General features: G+C 42.0%; 1 long non-coding RNA gene across 2 annotated transcripts in view; it reads right to left on the bottom strand.

Annotated features, from left to right (window-relative positions):
- Positions 1–488: 488 nt before the first annotated feature.
- LOC142436109 (uncharacterized) overlaps positions 489–22,463 on the bottom strand; it is a 45,212-nt gene continuing 23,237 nt past the window's right edge. Inside the window, exon 3 of one of the 2 annotated variants that reach the window (XR_012781782.1) lies at positions 489–683. This is a non-coding gene — a long non-coding RNA (uncharacterized LOC142436109). The remainder of the gene's footprint in view (positions 684–22,463) is intronic. The other variant, XR_012781783.1, reaches the window with a different exon arrangement.

Below are 22,463 nucleotides of genomic sequence, written 5' to 3'. Positions count from 1 at the left end.
AGTGAGCAGGGAGGGGGGAAATTGAGGAGCTGATACCAAGGGCTCAAGTAGAAAGCAAATGTTTTGAGGATGATAAGGTAACACATGTACAACTGTGCTTGACACACAATGGATAAATAGATAATAAATAGATAAAGCTATCATGTTAACCTTGAAAAAACACAGAGCTCTTACAAGGCACAATGCACACATAGCCTCTCTGCACCAAAGGTCAACACTCACATTTATAACACGTAAGGAAACTTAGTAGACTCATAGTCACACTTGATATAAGAAATCAGTATAACACTAAGAGCCTTATATTCATGGGGAAACATGACATCATGCTCCTGAGAGGAAAGTACTACACTTGTTTATATAACAAAGTATTCCCATTACTCAGCTCACATACTGCAATAGCATCACTGAGTATGAAACATACACAAATATACATATACACACGCACGCACACATCTTTCCGTTTTTAATGAAAATATTCATACCTACTGAGGCCAGGTTTCTAAAAGTTTCCATCATCCCGTGTCTCTATAGTTTCCTCTCAGAAAGGTCCAGCAATGCCCATTCTTCCTCGGAGAAATTCAGAGCCACCTCCTCAACAGCCACAGTGTCCTAAAACATCCCGTATATTCTGGCTTGGCAAGGTACCATGCATTCCACTATGTGAAAGGATGAAGAAGACAGTCCTGGGGAAACAGAGACTTCACATGGGCATTAGACACAGGGGTCTTGCTCTAAGGATTTCCATCAGGGTTTAGCTAACCCACTTCACCCACTAGATCAGCTGTTCTGAACCTGTGGGTTGCAACTCCTTTGGGGGTTGAACAACCCTCTCAAAGGGTTCTCCCGTTCATAACAGTAGCAAAATTACAGTAATGAAAATAATTTTTTGGTTGGGGGGTGAGCACACATGAGGAACTGTATTAAAGGGTTACAGCATTAGGAAGGTTGAGAACCACTGCACTAGACACACTCCCTCACTAATTACATGTTATCCCAAGGACTGCATGCTTCTAGCATAATGAGTTTATCTCTGTACAGTTTGTCTGTGACCAACTGCAGCCTTATTTCTATCTAGCTGTTTCAGAATAGAGAACAGTCAGAACACATAAATCAGATGAATGATCAAAAATAAAAGCCTCGATTCCAAATTCATATCCTCTCTTCCATTGGAGGGAGGATTGAAATTAGAATATTTATCAGAACAGGAAGCACAGGGTGAAAGGAAGATGACAACTAGGAAACACTGCAGAATTTGTGCTTCTCCCTGTCGCCCCTCCTTAGCCATTGGAGAGCTGCTGGTATGAACTAACAAAGTAGGGACCCAAAGCCCTGGAGTCATGGTATCCTCTTGGAGAATTCTACGTGATCAAGAGCTGACGTGTTACCTGGTGATAGAGATGATTATTTGGGGAATTATGAAATTTTCTATAGAGTGTCTATGTTACTCGCCTACTTTCCAGTCACTCTGCAGTTGCACGCTTGTGTATTTTGTATTTTCAATGAGATAGGACAAGCTATTGAAAAGGGAAACCGGGCAAGAGTGAAAGGTAACAACAGAATATAGATACCCTCTGTACACTGGTACAGATAGGAACATGGAAACAAGGAATCCAAGGTGGATGATCCATTCAGGTCCAGTGGTGAGAGTGGCGATACCAGGAGGATGGAGGGAGGGTGGGGTGGAAAGAGCGAACTGATTACAAGGATCTACATATAACCTCCTCCCTGGGGGATTGACAACAGAAAAGTGGGTGAAGGGACATTTTGGACAGTATAAGATATGACAAAATAATAATTTATAAGTTATCAAGGGTTCATAAGGGAGGGGGTAGTGGGGAGGGAGGGGCAAAAATGAGGAGCTGATGCCAGGGGCTTAGGTAAAGTGCAAATGCTTTGAGATTGATAATGGAAATGAATGTGCAAATGTGCTTTACACAATTGATGTATGGATTGTGATGAGTTGTAATATAATGATTAAAAAAAAGAATATATGCAGATATCTTGAAAATTTTCCCACTGAGACAAAGCTACTGTCATGTAATTATTATGGACTGCTCCCCTCAAAAAATACTGGATACGCACATCAATACACACTAAGCTCATAGGATATACTGACAAAAGAGCACAATATATTCAGTATCATAATAGCATGTCCTTTTTGCTGATTGGGAAAATGTACTTAGGTTCCAATTTTCTTATAAGTTGACTGAACTTCAGTGCATTTCAATGTTAAACTGTTAGGATACTAGGACTTACATACCAGGCTTTGAGATGTTTTTCACATTTTAGATTTTTAAAGATTTTTTCACATTTGCAGATCATGGAAGGACGACTAGCTGAACATGATGACCACTAGCATTCTCTCAGCTGTGGGACTGGCCTCCATGACTTGTCATACTTTTGTTCCCGCATCTTTTCAGGAGAGACCAGTCCCTGGAGAAGGACATGGTGCTTGGTGAGGGAGAGAGAGGCAAAGAAGAGAAAGGCCTTCGCCAACATGGATCGACACAGGGGCTGTCGCAATGGCTCCAACGTGGGAACATGTGAGGATGGTGCAGGACAGGGCAGTGTGTCGCGCTGTTACATAGAGGGCTTTAGGGGCTGGAATGGACACGAAGCCACCTAACAACAACATAGAAAAGGTTGCACTTTATGCTAAGATTTCACAGCATGGCCAACTAGCTATGGCATAAAGTCGCATGAGCTGTCACGGTCACTCCACAATTCTGCTACAACAGTGTAACCTAGTGTCGACCCAATAAGCCTTTCAAAATCTCATCCACAGCAGTGCATCGGGTGCCGGGTTTTAAAGCCTTCCCTTTCCTTCATGATGAACCAAAACCAAATGGACTGCGGTCAAGTACATTTTAACTCATTTTGACCATAAAACAGGGAGTGGAACTGCTCGCTAGTGTTTCCAAGTCTGTAAATCTTCACGGGCCCACGCAGCCTCCTTGGCCTCCCTTAATGGGCCTGGAATGCTGGAGCCACAAAGGGTCTGGCCAGCGGCATCGATTAAACCAGTGAACCACTAGGGCCTCTTTCACACAACATGTTCATGATAAAACACTGCATTTATTCAGCAACCACGATTCTGAGGCAATTTCCAAAAAGATTTGGCCACATTGGCTCATTTAGTCCTCTTGTCACTCACTTTTAAGCAGATGTTGCTCCCAATGGGATAGAGCTGAAGTCACCAACATTACTCACAATTTCAGTATTGCTCAAATGAAAACTTGTTGAACCAGGTCAGCATGCAGGTCCATGTGTGTACAACTAAATGCCTGGCAATTACATTTCTGTTCATATGCCCAGAGCTTTTTATTCTGTCAGTCATCAGTTACAGAGATGATCTGGATCTTCTGTGTAGTACAAAGAGGAGATGAAGAAAACAATCTATTCAATTCAGATAACTGGAACGCATTGTCCTGGAAAAGCCAGGACCCTCAGACAATACTGCTTACCTCAGGGCCGTACAACTGGCTCTTGCATATAAGAAATTATTAGATTGATTGAGCAAATAAAAAACCATTGAGCAAATCAGAACAAAACCAGACCAATGTGTTCTGAGAGGGCACACCATTCCAAAACCAACAGTTCAACCCTGGACACATGAGGTGGCTATGAGTTGAAAACACTCCACAGTAAAAAACAAGAACAAAAGCACAAGGCCAAATGATAATAACTCTTATGAGAAATGCAACAGAGGTGGAGTCTAAGCATTAACACATACATATTTACATTTCGTGAGCTAGTGTAGGGAGAAATAAAATGATCACTTTAGGAAACACTAGCCAGAGAACCCTGGCATGATAAGGAAATTCTAACAACATGGGAAGGTTCTGTGATGAATTTGCAAATGCTCAGTTCGATTTCCGTTTCTCAAACATACAGGCTAAGGAGTCAAAGAGCACCCAGGTCTTCAGGGGCCGGAGAGGGAAGCTCCATGGTCAGCCACTAAATGAAAAGCTCGTTAGCAATAAGCATTCATGGAACTTCCCACACTGGAAAATAAGTGGAGCATGAAGAAGCACCAGCAAGAAAGTAAAACAAAAGAGGCAATAGTTAAAAGAAATGCAAATGAGGACGTTCAGGTTTATGACCAATATGTGAAGAGCTCAAAGTCACCATTCCAGTCTCAGAGATAAAAGCTGACCATGTTGAAGTCAGAGTACGGAGGTCACAGGGCATGTTTTTCTTTCTGGTGTACATTTTTTTAAAAAATTACTGTCATTGAGTCAATTCTGACTCAAAGCATCCCCACAGAGCAGAGTAGAACAGGGCCTGCGCGTTTCTGAAACTGCAACTCTTTAAGGGAGTAGAAAGCCTCATCTTCTACTGTGGACCAGTGAGCGGTTTTGAATGGCTGAACATGTGGGTACCAACCCAACGCATAGCACACTACATCACCATGGGTGCACAGTGTTGTAATAAATTGGAGAAAACTAGATGGTAACTAACAACAAGAAAAGCATCCTTTTAAATGCCTCTAATTAATTACTCTAGTTAGGACCCAGAGCAAACATCTGTCCTCAATACAGAGGGGCGGTGAAAACAGGTACTCTCTCAGCTGATTTCATTGTGAAATCATTCTGTGTACCTGCCTATGGGGCCCTTTTGTTTACAAGTGGTTTTCCTTATCTGCCCTTAGTAGTCTAATCAATTGCATTCATTGAAAACAGTGATTTGAAGGATGTGATGGGATTAACTAATGGGTAGTCCAAAAGAGTTTGTTCCTAGAGGAGAAAATACCAGACCACAGGGTATTAGGAAGAAATGTACTTGCTATGTTTTAAGGATAGTCAAAGCCCAGGTTGAACAAATACATTTTTATAAGGATAAAGGAAGTCAGAAAGGTGTGTCGTTGGGATTTCAATGAAGAAATGCAAAAAGATTGAAATCAATAAAAAAGTAGCATGTTCCAAAATTTCATACCATTGTGTGCTCACTTTCCCTATAAGATCACTAAAGACAAATGGGGGATGAACAACAGAAAAGTGGGTGAAGGGAGACATCGGACACAGTGGATGGATGTATGGATAGTGATAAGAGTTGTCTGAGCCCAACGTAAATGATTAAAAAAAATAGCATGTTCCAAAAAACTCTCCTCCACTAATATATCAGTTCCCAAAACTGTCAACAAAAAATATTCTATTTTTTGCACTTCACAAGAGTCCACAAAAAATGTGAATCAAATTGCATTTAGCCTCAAATAGCTAATAAGGGGTCAAGAACAAGGGTTGGCATTGTCCGCACATAACTCCCTGCCACCACATCTGGTCCAACTCACAGCAGAGCTATCACAGAGCAGAACTCCCTGTAGGACTCCCACGCCTGCACATCTTTAGTGGAGCAGGCAGACTCATCTTCTCTGCACATTTCTGGTGAGTGTGCACAGCTGCCCTTGCAGTCAGCAGCCCAATATTTAACCCACTGGACAAAAGGACTCCTTTGTTCACGTGTCCCACATACAATAAAGTATCATTACAGGAACTCATGAAAGACCTACAGAAAAAGAAAAGCAGCTCCAGAAAGGCCCACCAATTTGTAAGGGAAGCTAATTCCTGACACATCAGGCTACACAGGGCTCTGCCTGCAAGCACTCACACTTCAAGATGCAGGTCCCTAAATGGAGTCCCTGAGTAGTGTGAGCAACAGAGTGCTCAGCTACCAAACAAATGATTAGAGACTGAAGGCAACCTTAGAAGAAATCAACAACTTCTGAAGTTAGCCAATGAAAATCTTACGGAGCATAGTTTTACTCTGAAACCACATACGGTCACCATATGGAACCCAATGGTAGGCAAAATGATTGATATTTAACAAGTATTACTTAATTGAGATACAAGGAGCTCATTGGTAGCCAATCCTTCATGCCATGAATGCACAAGGGGTTTTTGAAAAAGGCCATGGGAAAATGGAATAAAAATAATGGAATTTTTCCATTTGGAAGCTACTGCATATCTTTTCCTAATAGATTATGCTAAACAGTGCAAAATTATGCTAAATAGAATAATGTCATAAATCTTTTTAAATTCCTCAAATATTGTACATCTTTAAAGTATTTAGGATCCCTGTTCATCTTCCATGATAATTCAGAAAGAATACTAAGCTATTTACATATAGCATCTCTCTTAAAGATCTATTAAAGCTGATATTAATTTTATTCTCTATCTATGGTAAAGAGACCAGTTAGGTTACCGTATATATGTACGATACACATAAAAACTTGAGAGCTGAAAATTTACAGAATGACTTTATTTTTCTGGGTCCTGCAAATTTTACAAATTCAACTGTGTGGTTTTTCATGTTATAGTTAGAAACTCAATCTCCTTGTAGTTTTGAATTTTCCTTCTTTGATAGATTGCCAGGTTTCATAGGTTCTGGCATGTGTGTACATACACACATGTGTGTCTTGCTTAGTTTTTTATGTCCCTGAGCATGATAATGGTTACCATGGATAGGTGTTCATGGAAAGGCTGGAAGTTTGTGTCTACTCAGTCTCCAGGGAAGAAAGCCTGGGTGATGCACTTGAGAAACCAGTCACTGAAACCCCTCGGCAACATCCCTGCACTCTGACTCACATGGAGTCCCCAGGAGTTGGTGTGGGTTTGATGGCAGATGCTTGATTTGGTTCATTCCTTTGGGGGAAAAATGAATTCTGGTATCATTTGCTACTCTGCAGGCTGGCAGTTCAACCTCACCAGCACATCTGCAAAAGGAAAATGAGGCTGGTTGCTTCTGTATAGATTTTGTTATCAGATACCTATGGAGGAACACTATGAGTCAGAATTGACTGTGTGGCAGTGAGTTTGTTTTGGGGGGTGGGACAAAGTTTCTAGGTGGCACAAACAGCTTGCACTAGACTGTTCCCCTGAGGCTTGATGGGGGTAAACAGCCCGCATTACTGTGGAAGAACAGGAGATCTGCTTCCACAAACATGATGCTCCAGAAAAACTATGGAACAGTTCTGCTCTATAACACATGACATAGCCATGAGATGGAACTAACTCCATGACACCTAACCAAAGGGGAAATTGAACATGATCACATATTCTTGTCTATGTATACACATGGATATTACATTGAAATTATGACTAAATCAAAAACAAATATAATTCCCATTAAGAATCACCATGTCTGCAATGAATAACATGTCAGTGTGGCCCATCTAAATTAGTCCGTGAAGAAGCCCCACTGCTCCAGTGGTTAAAGGACTGGCAGCTCCATGAAGTGGCCATCTGGTAACGCATGATTATAGCCTAGAAACCCCAACGAGGAGTGGAAGGTGCTGTGACATCACTCACAGAATCCACTGTAGCGCAGTGGACAAAACAAGCCTCTTATCAAGAACGCGTGGATAAAAGGCTAGAACATTCAAGCATTACCATGCAGTGGGGCACAGAGAAAATAACATGCTATCTTACTATATATAACAGTTATATATCTGGAGGTTGCCTTCTATTAGAAATAATCATGACACAAATTTTAAAAGGAGGAGCTATTAGTAGGACTCTGTTCTTGAACAGCAAATGCAAACAAATTGAAGAGCTAACATATGAAAAAAAAGTAAATCAAAAGATTAATCAGGGCCACAGGGAAAAGGATCAAATGCAAAGCTTCACTGGAGCTGGCCGCCAGGAAACAGCTGGCGCTCAATCCATCGGGCCCCAAGCGCACTACTTGAACTCTGGTTTATACAGCAAGAAACCACGAACGGTCGGGAATACTTTTCTCCTCCGATCACAACTGTACACGCTGACTAAGGGGGGTGGAGCAGCTAGGGAACTTCCTGCTGATATCCAACATGGGCATGGGCAGCAGCCCACTAACATTTTGAATCTGGTGGGTCCGGGGACCAATGCAGAAATAGCAAGCTTAAGCAATGGAAATATAGAGGCGAGTGTCAGCAGGTTAGCAAATGAGACTTAGGGTCGTTCAGTCACAGTATGCAGCCATTAGGATGTGGATGTATGTCCACTATTAATGATTTCAAAATAAATCATGTGGGGAGAGGGGGTTGGGGAGGATGGGGACCAACTCAAGCATAAGCTGGAAAATATAGAAGCTAAATTCATCTGGTTAATTAATAAACATCAGGATATTTCAAACGCTTTCTGTATCCAGTAGGATAAATGATGGATTTCAATCTATGTCACTGTGAAAATAAAATAACTGAAATTACCAAAAAGTGCTGACCTTGACCACATGTGCCACTAACTTACATCAATTCTGACTCACAGTGACCCCAGAGGACAGAGTAGAACTGCCCTGTGGATTTTCAAAACTGAAACACTACAGGGGAAGACCTATTATTTCTCCACATTAATATATAAAATGACTTGAAAATAAGTAAGTAAAATAATTGCTGGGTCCTGCAATTCAAAAGGATGTAAAAGGAAACCAAAACTCCCTATTAAAAATATGAGTGGATATTAAATCTGGGCCAGCAAGCTCTAAGAGCCAAGAAGGATCATAAGAGGGTGGCGGCAGGGGGGAAAGTGGCAGTTTAAAGAGAGATGAGCCATCAATGCAACCAATCTCTGAGATGAGGCTTATAGGGGAAACATCCCCCCCTGGGGCTCTTCACACTCCAAGTGGAAAAGTCCAGCATCCGCAGACACAAATCTCAGGAGCTGTATTAGAGATTAAAGTCTTAGCACTCCAGTGAGTAAAGCGCTATAGGATAGATGGCTGTAGATTAAGCCTCCATTGAATTCTTTCTGATCATCAAGCAAGGAAATAGATTAAATTGGCCCAGGGACAGAGGAACTGGGAAGGTGAACACCATTCACTGATCTCCAGGTAATGCAGAGGGTCCTATAGTCAGGAGCCCAAAATGCCTTAGCAGTTGAGCCCTGACTGCCTGGGTCAGAAGGACTTGGAACAATCTTGTAAAATGCTCTATCTGGCAATGAAGGTGGCTCAGTTACAGTCCTGTCCCTGCTTCTGTAGTCCCATTTATAACATGCTGTACTGATGCTCCACCAATCAGAAACGTGTGACCGTTTCCTCTGTTGCAATCTTATTTCATTCGATTCCCGACTTGACTGTTTCCCTGAACTGCACTATGATCTCCATCCGGTGATGGGTCCGTGTCTTTGTATTCTCTTTGTCTCTTTTAATAATTAATAAATGTTCTCCGTAAATTATATTTGAGATTGGAGTTCCTTTTGTAGTCCAAATCAGAGCACAAGCTAGTTTTTGATGGGCAGAAATGGTTAAGAACATGCAGTAGAGTAAAAAGGAGACCGCGTTTTAAATATAGTTTAAAGAGAACATCTATTAAATCTTATGAGACAAAGACAGCACAAGGGCACAAACACATCATCTGAATGAAGGAAGCCACCAACAGGAGGTGGAAATGGCTTCCAAGGTTCACAACTGAGATGTGAGCCAAAGAGGGTGTGGGGGAGGGGCGGGGCAAAGGAAACTCACAAAAGCATGCATCTCAATGGCAGACATTCCATCCTTAGATAGCAGGCTTACAAAATGGGTCCAGGGCCTCCTGACCAATGCAGTCAGGGAAAGGCTAAAAGCAAGTGGCTCCTGACTAGGAGTCCCCTGGACTGTCTCCAGTTTGGTGACCTCCATCAAGGACACACACTCAGGCAAACCTCCAAGAGAAACTGCTTCTCCATGGGCTGCCTGCAGAGGTGAAGCAAAGCCACCCTGCAAAGCCTGAGGGCCAGATTACCTACTACCTTGGTTCCTGGGCAGAAACCACTCAATAGAGGCTCACTCCATGTGGGGCTCTGCAATCTATGCAAGGACCAGATCTGTGCGGGGATTTGGGGCTGTCACTGCTCTGGTACCCCTTTGCAAAGCAGGGTGCTGAGAAGTTAAGCTCTAATACAGACCTCGGTCATCAGTGGGGTGGCCTGATGACTGCAAGGCTGCCTCTCCTTTCAGTAAAGGCCACTCTGGGGTCCCCAAGCTCTCATGCCCGCGACCTGACACGAAGGGACAGGCCCCAGGCAACCCCCCCCCCCAAAAAAAAAACAAAAAAACCACGCAATCGCGCCTTTCTGGACGGAGGAACTCTGAGCAGAAAAAGCGGCCAGAGTATTTCCGCGCCCGAAGGCAAAGGCCTGCAACCAATTCAATAAGGATTTAACTGGAAATGTCCCAGGGGGTCGCGGCGACCTGGAACACTGTTGTATGGGGTGCGGGAAGTGTAACGTCCACGGGAACCCGGACACAGCTGGGACTCCAGGCCTGCAGGGGATTCCGCGCCAGGGATCAGCACAGAAACACAGAAACTCACCCACAGAAGCTCTTGGGCCGCACTCTTGGATCCTTCTCACTCAGAGGAAATGGGTTCAGCAGGAAACTATCACCTGGGGAGGGGGTGGGGTGGTCTCTGTGGGAAGGGGCGGGGCCTGGAGGTAATGAGGGTGTCGTGGAGGGAGGTTCCTGGAGGTGAGGCTCAGGGCCTGGCAAGGCAAAGGATTCATTCTTAGTAGTTTCTTCTTAGTCTGGAAGCCCTGCTGAAATCTGAGCACTTTGGGTGGCCCAGCTTGCATTTGAAAAGCGTTTGCATTTGAATCCCAACACCACACAAGTCCAGGCACAAAGACAAACTGAAAGAAAAGTGATGGGTGGAAGGCATGCTTCCCAAGTGGGAATTTCCCCAAGAGACACTCCAGCAGCTAGGGCCACAGAGACACACACTTGACAGCATCTGCTGCCATCTGCTCCACCTGACCACATCTCTCCTGCTTTTCACCTGGACGCCTCTAAAACTCAGACACTGATTTCAGGCTCTGCTCCCTGTGCTTCAGGCTCTGCTCCCTGTGTATGATCAGGTGAGCATCAAGATGGGGAATCCCTGAAAATGCCAGTTATCCTGTTGTCTTCTTCTCCTCCCTTGCTCTCTCTCTCTCCCAGCACTGCTTAAGATTTATTTCCCCCCAATCTGTGGGTTCTTATGTTCACATAGGTTTTTATGAAACCTTTCTATGTGAACAAGTGTCTATTTTGACCAAGTTACAGTCAACTAATTGTCCTACACAGAATGTTTCCTTTAATATATTTCATGTGTTGAGGTCTCTCCTTTCTATTTCTATGTTATTGAGGGTTTTTATCAGGAATAGGTAGTAGATATTGTCAAATGCCTTTTACGCATCTATTAATATGATATGGTTCTTATTATTTGTCCTATTTATGTGGTTGGTTACATTAATTTTTTCTAATATCGAAACATTCTTGTATCCCTGGTAATAATCCCACTTAATCAAGTTGAAATATGAACTCAAAGTCAGGGATAGGCGCTCTCTAACTCAATCCATCCCATTTCCACAAATGTAAAGATAAATTGGTCTGATGTATGATCTACTCACTCACCTAAACCAATAGTTATGTAATCATCAAATATGTTCCTTTATTGTTAAAATATTAGTATAATATATTCTGTTGTAGAGTGTATTTTATAAATAATTTTACCCCATATTCTCTGTAGTCATAAAATTTTCTTTTAAAGTTTCTCATGCATTAATAAAAAGGTTTCTTGTACAAATCTATATTTATTCAATTTTGTCCTTTACTATTGATTCATATTGCAGGTATACATATTAAAACCATGATTATATTTTTTTTCAACAAGATTCTGGAATGATTATTACTTTACTGCTTATTTTAAAAAGAAACACTCTAACATTTCAGTACTTATTGTACATACAGTCCCTGTACAAGAGAGGTTGTTAGGTGTCACTAAGTTAGTTCCAAATCATAGTGACCATATCACCACAGGGAGAAACACTGGCTTGCCCTAAACCGTCCTCATAATTGTTCTTATATTTGAGCCCATTGTCTCAGCCTCTTTCAATCTAAAAAGTTTTCCTCTTGTTTACCAAGCTCCATGGTTGAAGTGATATATCTCTTGTTTTTGCCTCCGGTTTGCAAATACACAAAACTCTAAAGGTTTTACATATATGGAATAAGAAAATACATTTAAAAGAAGAACAATAAAGTCAGAGCTGTTGTGTGAATTCTGACTCATAGAACCACAGAGAGCAGAGAAACAGCTCCTTAGGCTTTTGTGTTTTACATTTTATAGAACATGTTTCATCTTTACCACAGCAAGTAGTGTCCTTATAGACAATAGTCCAAAACTAGACAGGTGATGCAGTGGTTGATTTTCTCAGTCTCAGACATGTATAAGCACCACCTGGAAGTTAAAATGTACTCGACTATCCAAGAGCTGAAGAACATATTCAGTTTATTTTGTATACAACTGTGTCGATATGGTAGAAGTGTATTCTTAATTGTTTTATGAGGCCCTGAGCACAGCTGTGAGATTCTGGTTGTAAGAGAATGACATCCTGACCCACTATCACAGTGACTCAGGCGTCACCTTTTCCGATGTGGATACTGAATGTCACAGGTTGGTGCTTTTAGCTCAGTGCTGTATGGGATATGTGACTTTGATCATACATGTAATACTAATCTAACCGTTTTTCAGGATAAGAATCTGGTGGGGGGGGTTTTCCCCACTAAGACCTACACATTGCATTATTTCCAACTCATCTGAATTATTTCCTGTATGGTCAGTGTTATGAAGAACAAACTTTCAGATACGTTGGTGGGAATTTAAGCACCAGGAACTACTGTTTTTGATGTCTCTGCCACATCCATATTAACCTCTACCACATCCATATTTTCCTGAATATCTGTGCTTAATGAAGTCTGTCCTGACTGAATTTTCACTTATGTGTTTCCCAATCACACCCATGACTATGCTTCTCCTATTCCGGGTCACGCTGAGACAGGACAGAAGTGGCAGTGTCCTAGCCGGAAGTGAGGGTCATAGCTAGGTTCCTACTTGCTGTGCACGGTGTGGAGCCAGAGAAGTGTTGCAGCCTGAGCTCTGTGTAGTCGGCGCGCCCATGTTGGGGTCGTGTTGGTGACCAGTTGGGGTGACCTTGCCGCACACAGCAGCCTGGCTCGGGTGCAAGCACCCTTCTCCCCTCACCTCCTCTTATCCAGTACCTCTCCCCTTGTACGGTGAGATGTGGGAGGGTGTCCCAGAGACTGGTCCCATCCCCCTGTTTGGGGATTGGTTGGAATTCCTTGCGAGAAACCTGTTGGAGAAAGGGGGATCCCAGACTGGCTTTGGGCGTCTGTGTTCCCGATTAGTCGCTTTGCAGGTCTCTCCTAAGCCCCCTGCATTGTCTCCATACAGTGTGCCACCTCCCCGAGACTCCTGGAACATCTTCAGCTCAAAGATGAGCCCCGGGTCCCTTTCTTCTCTCGCTATGAAGAAGTGAACGCTATTCAGGAAGCGAGTGGTTGCAGCTGGTGCACAGAACGTTAGGGCTTCCTCCTGAGTTTGCCCAATGTTGTGACCTGTGCAGTAACTTTCCCCGGGGAGCGGGGCGGGGGGAGAACCCAGGTCTGGAAATGCCCTGGCTCCTTGCCAGCCAGTAGGGTGTCTGCGGGGAGTACACCCACCCTTGAGGTTGTTGAAGTGATATTCCAGCGCACGCACGGCGCACTGAGACATGATTGGCATTCCCAGGTAGCTGGGCTAAGTCCTTCCAGGACTGGAGGCCTCAAGCGAGGTGACCCAGGTTGGTGGCTATCAGTCAACAGTCTGGCAGGTGGCAAGTAAAAGGAGAAAGAGACAGGCCCAGCTGTACAAAGATGGGGTTCAGTGAGCAGGAACTCAGCCAAAGTGAAGGCCAGTCTTTCTTTGGGAAAGCGTATTGGTCTCGATAGAAGGGCAAGAGCCAAGTACGGAAGATCTCCCTTCCCACATACACTCTTCAAGAATTTTGCGTTGTTTCTTTAATTTTTACAAAGCCGGGGGAGTGTGGGAGCTGCTCCTGCTTATTTATTGCCCAAAGGTAAATTTCTGTTTCCTCTGAAGAAGTTTCTAGTAGCTTGTCCTATGTTTAGACTTATGCCGACTCCATTTTAACTGTGTATTCCCACCTGGAGTCATTTATCTCTATTTTAATTCCCTGAGTGTGTTGCTTTGTTTGGGGACATTTTTTTAAAATTTGTTTTTATCTTGCACACTCATACAAGGTTGTGTCCTCAATTTCAATCCATTCATTTGCATAGGGAAAGTATTTTGAAATCATTTCTTGAGGTAGTTCATCTGCCTGGATTTGTGAAACATATTCTGCTGTGTGACCCTTGGCTTTATATATGGATCAATCTGTTCTAGTATATTCTCTAGAAACTAGCTCATTCACATCCAGAATACCTGAGACACAAGTGAGTGATTTTTTTTCCAGGTGGACATTTCCAGAGAAGACTGTCTTAGGGACTCAGAGACAAGTCTAGCGATGATCCACTTAAACTGTGATTGTCCGTTTTCCCATAGGTCAATCTCAGGTGCAGTTATAGGGATTGTCCCCCCACCCCCAAACACCCAACTTAACTGCTGTTGAATCAATTAAGATTCATAGAAACTGTACAGGACAAACCATCATTGCCCCTTTGGATTTCTGAGACTGTAAAACCTTCCATGATCAGAAAGCTTTGTCTTTCTCCTGAGGATTAGATGATGGTCTTGAACTGCAGAACTTGCAAATAGTAGTCTATTTTGTAATCTACAACACCACTGGATCTCCTAGGTATGGAGTGTCTGTGTAGTTTTGGCCTTTTTATGATGGACTTGTTTCATTTTTTTAAGTTGAAGAGTAATTTTTAATAAACCATTTTATTGGGGCTCATACAACTCTTATCACAATCCATACATACATCAATTGAGTAAAGCATCCTTATACATTCATTGCCCTCATCATTCTCAAAATTCGCCTTCCACTTGGGTTCCTGGAATCATCTCATTTTCCTTTTTCCCCTACCCCTCCCTCTTTTCTCCCCCCTCCCCCATGAACCCTTAATAGTTTATAAATTATTATTTTATCTTATCTTACACTGTCCGGTCTCTCCCCTCACCTTCCTTCCCGTTTCCCATCACCCAGAGAGGAGGTTACATGTAGATCCCCTAGATCGGTTCTCCCTTTCTATACCCCCTTCCCTCCAGGTGTCGCCACTCTCACCGCTGGTCCTAAGGGGTTCATCCGTCCTAGATTCCCTGTTTCCAGATCCTTACTGCACCGCTGTGCATCCTCTGGTCTAACCAGGTCCCCAAGGCAGAATTGGGATCATGAGAATTGAGGGGAGGAAGCGTTCAAGCACTAGAGGAAGGTTTTGATTTTCATTGTTGCTACACTGAACCCTGAGTGACTCATCTCCTCCCATTTCTTTTAAAATATGGTCAGTAATTTCCATGTCCTTGAAGATAGACACTGGGATCTTGGTCAGAAGTTAATTATAATGGTAATTGCATTATAATTATAGATTGCTTAGAGTGTGTTATTTTCACAAAGCTGAGCCTTCTGCTTCATGAACATGGTCCATTAGTCTCATTATTTGCATTTCTTTTGGTAACTTGGAGTAGTGTTTTTCTTATAGACTTCTTTCTACAAGACTTTGGTTCTCTTAGGTTTATTCCATTTATTTTATCTTTTAGGTAGCTATTGTAAATGATATTATTTTCTGATTTCCTTTTCAGAGCTTTCAACAATTTTCTTCTAGGGCTTTTGGATTTTCTATGTTTAGAAAATCATCAGCAATTACAGAGAGTTGTCATCAGCAATTATAGAGAGTTTTACCTCTTTGTTGCCATTTAGGATGCATTTGGTTTTCATTTGTTGACTGATAGCTATTGTTCAAAGTTTGTGTTAGTCAGGGTGGACTAGAGAAACAAACTCATAGACACTCAAATCTGTTTAAGAAAGACCTTTACATAAAAGAGCAATTGTATATTGAGAAAACATCCTATCCAAGTCCATACGTCCTATATTAACCCATATGTCCAATACCAATCTAAAAATACCGCTTCAGACTCATGCAACACATGCAATGACCCTGGATACAGGAAGATCGCAGGCCAGTAGGTGGAAAGACTTGTGGATCCAGAGGCAATGGAAACTCTCAATGCTGGCAGGGGTCTCTACAGGATCCTCCAGCTGCAGGAATCTAGTGTAGCTCCATGTGTCTTAACAGCAGGAACGTGTCACAGGGAGTGTGAGGTAAAGGTCAGCCTCCCACAACTAATTGCAGGTTTGATAGGCACAATAGTACAGTTGAGATATATAAAGATTATAATAAAGTCCTAGAGAATACGGAGAGATTAGAAGAGAGATTGAAATAATGGAGTCAGACACATTTCCTGGTAGCATGCTCACCTCAGCCCCACTTGGTGGTCCACGTGGAGATGGGAGACAGGAGGGCAGGAGAGAGGAGGAGAGGAAGGAGGACAATGGGAAAGGGAACAGGGGAGCAAGGATGGAGGGAGATGAAGGGAGAGCTGAGAGCCAGGGAGAGTGAGGGGAGAGAGCTTTATATTGTTAACCCAGGCTTATATATCTTCTTTTGGGTGGGGCATGTAAGCCCCCGAATTACAGGTAAAGACATACATCAGAGAAAAGGGTTGTGGAATAGGTAATACAGTAGTGGTACGGGGGGGGGGGTGATATAGGGGTACATACACTATAGGAAGAGGAGGGATTAAGGGTTTACATGTGATAAGATGGGTGGATCCTAGATTCAGGATGGCAGCCTAACTTTGTATGTCACCAAGCAGGTTTGACCTGTTTCCTGGCTCTCCATGGAAACCATTAACAGTTGGGTGGGTACCCCACCTAGAGTGGAACAGATGCCTGCAGGAGGAATATGTCTAAGCATCTGACCTCCCACCATGAGCTTTCAAATAACCTCTGTTTGTCAGAAATTTGTGTGAGACAAAGCTGGGGGGCATTTTGTATCCCACAACTAGAGTGAGTGTGTATCCCTCCTCCAGCAAGCTATTTATTTCCATAGCATTACCAAATGAGGTCATCAAGCTGTGACCCGATTGACAGGCTAAATTCCACCCCTTCACTTTCAATATTCTCAAGCTGACACCAGATTATTTAACTACCACAGTTTCAGCACAATACGAATTAAGATTGGTATTTAATGATAGCCTTATCTGATTCCAATTTGAAAGGTGAATGCCTTCACTTACTCTGCATTGAGTTCAATGTTTGTCATTGACCTTGCATTTTGCTGTTTTAAGTCCTATCAAATAAATTTGGACCCACAGCAACACTAGAGAAAACAGAATGAAGCATAGGTCTTGCTTCATTCTCACAGTTGTGATGTATGAGGCCTTTTTTGCAGTTACTGTGCCAATCTAGCTTGTTAAAGGTTACCTTTTTTAATAACCTTATGTTTCATAAAGCATTAGGTCCTTATCCAAGTTCTGATTTTCCTAACAAATGTCCGAAGTACTTGAGATGAAGTAATCACCTCCTCCCTTCTTTCTATTAAGCATTGCACATCATTCAATATACAATTGTTTGTTCTTCTGGTGGTCCATCCTACCATCAAATTATTCTCCAGTACCATAATTCAGGTACATCGTTTGATCTTTCATCCTTTTCATTCATTGTCCGACTTTGACATGCACATGAGACAATTGGAAACCTCATAATTTGGGCCAGGTACATCTGAGTCTTCAAAGAGACTTCCTTGCTCTTCACCTTTGACGAGGTCTGTGCAGCAGGTTTCCTCAACTAAATGCAGCAGTTGATTGAGTCAAGCTTCCATGAATATTGATTGTAGATCCAAGAGAGATGAACTTCTTCCAAATTTCAATATTATCCCCATTTATCCTGATACTTTCCATTGGTCCCATATTAGGGAGTTTAATTTTCTTTACATTGAATTTTAATCTAAAGTGAAGGCAGTAATCCCTGCTCTTTATCAGTAAGTTATACAAGTCATATTGTCTTACAACATGTAGTTTTATGTCATTTGCATGTGCCGGATTATGAACCTGGCTTCCTTCAATCTTGATGTCATAGTTTTCAGTTAGTACAGCTTCTCAGGTTATTTCCTCAGAACAGCGTGTTGCACAGAGAAACTACTACAGCTTTCAATGATTCTGTATTACTGTGATGCACAATGAAAATTCATGGAAAAAACAAACAAACCACACTACAGGTTGTATTAAACATATATGTTTTAGAAAAAATATTCCGTGAAAGTGCTTAAAATGTTTTCCAGAAAATATGGCCAGGTATTCTGTAACCATTCCAAGAAAAGATCTCAAAAACAAAGTCAACCAAATAAACAATAACACCACCAATGAGTAAGGGGAATTAACATATTTGTATGTGTATCTTTGCAAATTGAATGTCCCCTTTAGTCAAGTATCTATTCATGTCCTTTGCCCATTTGCATCTCAAAACTCTGTACATGTCCACCATCACAACTCGTGCTAATTTACATGTTAGGCTAAAGAAAGAGGACTGAATTTTCAAGAGACTATTCAGAGAAATGAGAGAACACAGTAGAAGTAATATCCACTGTCAGCTGGGGGTTAATGAAATCAGAATTTCTTAACACTCTCTAAGCTTTCTGTGTCCAGACATTTTCTCCACTCTTTGGTGTAAGGAACTTGAGTTCTCAATAAATGGAAGCCAATTCCAGAGAAGATGAAGACATTAGACTCTCTTTTCGGTTTTTTGAGAAAAGATTGAAAGTATCTCTACTTTGTTCTCCTTGGGCTCTAACATGCAGATCACTCCTTCAATTTCCAGGTTAAAGTTCAAAACATGGTGAAAGGCACCACACTGGTCACAATTCTCCAGAAACTGTATAACTTGTCCGCAAGTTTTTATTTTCTTTCATATATTCTTTGGCCTGGAAGTTATGTCTCTGGTAATAGCAAGAGACTCCAAAAATGGGTTAACATAAAAGAGACTTACATTAGTTGTCAGCATGGATTTTTTTCCTCCCTGTCCTGGGTGCCCCGTGACAGGTACAGCATCAGGATTTGAGCCCAGGAGTGATGAATCCCTCACAAATCCTCTCCCTAAGATTTGCTGTCTCTTGTGGCTCCATATTTCTGGACCTGAATCTACCACAACCAGCAGAAAAGTTTGCAGCACTTGTTATCAATATGTTTGAGCATCAGGAAACAATTACCTGCCTTAATGCAGCTGACTCTCAAGCGCCAAAAGCATATCCACCAAGCAGTTCTCCCCGCAGCTGAGCGCAATGACCACTGAGGGCACAGCTGTCCATTACTGTGTGAGAGGAACAGTGAGAGGACTCAGTGCCATCCAGGCACAACCTTCCCTGTAATAATGACCTTAGTCTATAGGGATCACATGAGCTGCACAGAACACAGGAGCCAGACTTCTGGGCAAGGGCAATGGGGGAGGCATGGGAGCAAGGAGCTTCCTCTTAGTATCTAGGGTTTCCTTTCCCTCCAAAACATTTTCTCTGAGAATCTTGTCTTCCTAAATATTACAAAACACCACATCAATTTCAATATTCATTCATTTATATGTTGTATGCATAAACACATTTAAATATATGTATGCATAAATGAATCCTGGTGGTGTTTTGGTTACTCATTAAGCTGCAACCTGAAATTTCAGGAGTTCTTAAGTACTAGCTGTTCCACAGTAGAAAAACAGGGCTTTCTTCTCCCTAAAGAGTTACAGTTTCAGAAGTGCTCAAGGACAATACTACGCTGTCTATAGGGTCATGATGAGTCTGCACTGGCTCATGGCAGTGAGTGTGAGTGATGAATATATGGATATATACTATATTATTTGTGTCATGAACATGTGTTTAATGATTTTCACATCCTAGATGGCTGTACTGGATTAAATGAAATCACAAGACAACAAACCGTGGGGTTCATCTGAAGAGAACTTAATGAGGAATTCATAGCAACACACAGTTGTATAGTGTAGAAGTAAAACTCTGAGATTGATTACTTCAGTTTCCAACTAATGGAACTAGAAAAAGGTGAGTATGCATAGGTAATATCCATGGCATAGGTAGCACGGGCCTGGGAGAGACAATAAAAAAGTAACCAAGATAAATGAAATAACAGGAACACAACCAGTAAGCTGATTATATGAAAACTGACTCTTTTAGAAGATGAAGAAAAGTGATAAATAGCCAGGTTTCCTGATTATCACAAAAGCAGGAGGACTGGAATCTCTCAGATCAGAAACCGGAGAGGAGACACCATTCTGCATGTTTTGTGGACATGCTTTATGAAGAACTTCCTGTCCATACTGTACAAATATCACTGAAATATGGAAATGCTTAGAAGGAAAGAAAATCAGTAAGGTTCCCACACAAGAAACAGATAATAGAACGGTCCACTATCATCATGTGAATCCACACCATAAGGGGAATCAGAGAGGATGCATTGTGAATGCTCATACCACTCAATTAGAAAGTTTGTTATGTATGTAATATAAAGTTTACAAATTGAAAACTATTTCTTAAAAAGATTGATAATTGATAACAATTAAAGCAATGCTTGATAAACAACCTGCTTAAGAGCTGTTTTCTGTTGGGAGTGCTCGTTCAGTCTGAGGGAGAACTCTTGTCCATATTCTCTACTCATCTGCTTCTAAATATCAGGGGACATGCAAATGCAGCTCTCTGCCTGCTGATAAAACAACCACAGGCCCTGATGTGGGACTTCTCAGAGGACAGTACCCATTTCTGGGGTCTCTGCTGTTAATATTTTGAAAGCAAGAGCTAGTCCAGAGGACACATAATGAATTTGGTACCAAACGTGGCTTTCATTTTGGCCATTTTACATGGTAATCATTGTAGAGCTTGCTGTGTGTGTGTATAATTGTGAGTGCATGTGTTTGTATGTAAGTCATCTAATCAGAGTGTCTGTTTGCAGGTGTTCAGTGTGAGGTGCACCTGGTGTAGTCTGTGGGCGATCTGAGAAAGCCTGGAGAGTCTTTGAGACTCTCTTGTGCAGCTTCTGGATTCACCTTCAGTGACCATGGATGAGCTGGGCCCGCCAGTATCCAGGGAAGGGCCTGCAGTGGGTCGCAGGCATTAGTACTGGTGTTAGTACATACTATACAGATTCAGTAAAGGGCCAATTAACCATCTCCAGAGACAACGCCAAGAACACGCTGTATCTGCAGATGAACAGCCTGAAAGCCGAAGACACAGCCATGTATTACTGTGCAAGAGACACAGTGAGGGGAAGTCAGTGAGAGCCCGGACACAAACTTCCCCTGGTGGGAGGATATTGGTCTCCAGGGGGTGCGCAGGACCCACAAAGCACAGGACTCAGACCCAGGAGCAGCTGGAGCTCAAGGCTGGTTTCCTGTGGTTATATGTGGATTCTCAGAAATCTCAGTTCCTTGTGGGAAATCTCTAATTTAAAAAATAATACTTCTGTGCCTACTCCTGGCATCTGTGAATTCAAAGTTATATTGTAACCAAAACTATATTCTGTCCCACAGCAACAATCCGCTTCTTAACCTTTAAGGACAGGAAATGACTTTGCCAGCGGTCCCTGCATCAGAGTTCTCAAGACGCTCAGATAAAATATTTTCCAATCAGACTTCAGGAAAATGGTGCCTGGGTAAAGGTATCTATTAAGTGTTTGAGTATTGGCTGAAAGTCTAACAGTATGTTCTTTCAGCACACTCTGAGGAATTCTGGCAATCATCTAGCTAATAATTTAATAAAAGATAGGCAGTCTGCCTATTTTATATTGAATTGTTTCTTCAAATGACACAATTTTTGTTGTTGCTGATTTTTGCTTTTTTTGTTTTCCTTTTTTTTACCCCAGGGTAGAGTGCAAACGCAGGGCTCTACTACCACAAATTATTCAGTCAAGTTTCCAACATTTGGGGAAATCTCAGGGGTCAGGACAGCTTTGGTTGTTTTTCCTAACCTTTGTGGCTGTGTGTGTGTGTGTGTGTATCTTTTCTGGAATCCCATCTGAAAATACATAAATTCGCCAACTGCATTTTATTATCTGGGTGTTAATATCCTATATCAGTCTATCCTTCAGAACCTGTAGCCCATGATAGTCCAGGAAACACACTACCTTTTTGTGAAAATTCAGGATTCAGGGAGAGCTTAGGGCCAAACGGGATCATTCAGTTCTTCATGCTGGATGTTGTATCTTCACCTTCACAGCCCCAAAGAATGTCGGCCACTCCTTCTGGTTTCACCCAGAGGGTCCACATTTGTCCTATTAATGAGCTCATCCTCCTCCTAGTGGCTTTGCTAGTATTTTGTTGTTTGATACCGGTAACATTCCCAGTATCCATTGACACACAACCTTAAGTGAAGAATTTCAGCTATTTTGGTATAAGATCCTGTATGAAATGTAAGATTAGGTGTGAATAACTTTATTAATGATGACTTTGTGGATACTACATGTCTTCCTGTGTCAAAGGTAATTTTTTTAGTGTTGCATGTACTCTTTCCACACTAGAATAACTCTTGAGTAGATGTAGGAGTGTAGTTGTCAAAGAAAAGTTCTTCCTTCTTAGTGACTTACAAAAGCCACTCCTATTTACAGCACACATTGAATGGGAGCTATTTTTGGCTGAATTCAATGAGATTTCTAGATTTAGCTGACCTTCAAATATTTGAATATCTAA

The sequence above is a fragment of the Tenrec ecaudatus genome, unplaced genomic scaffold (genome assembly GCF_050624435.1).
Source record: "Tenrec ecaudatus isolate mTenEca1 unplaced genomic scaffold, mTenEca1.hap1 Scaffold_1514, whole genome shotgun sequence".
Lineage (NCBI taxonomy): Eukaryota > Metazoa > Chordata > Mammalia > Afrosoricida > Tenrecidae > Tenrec > Tenrec ecaudatus.
The sequence above is the reverse complement of the archived record's forward strand: the minus strand, read 5'-3'. Positions and strand labels throughout refer to the sequence as shown.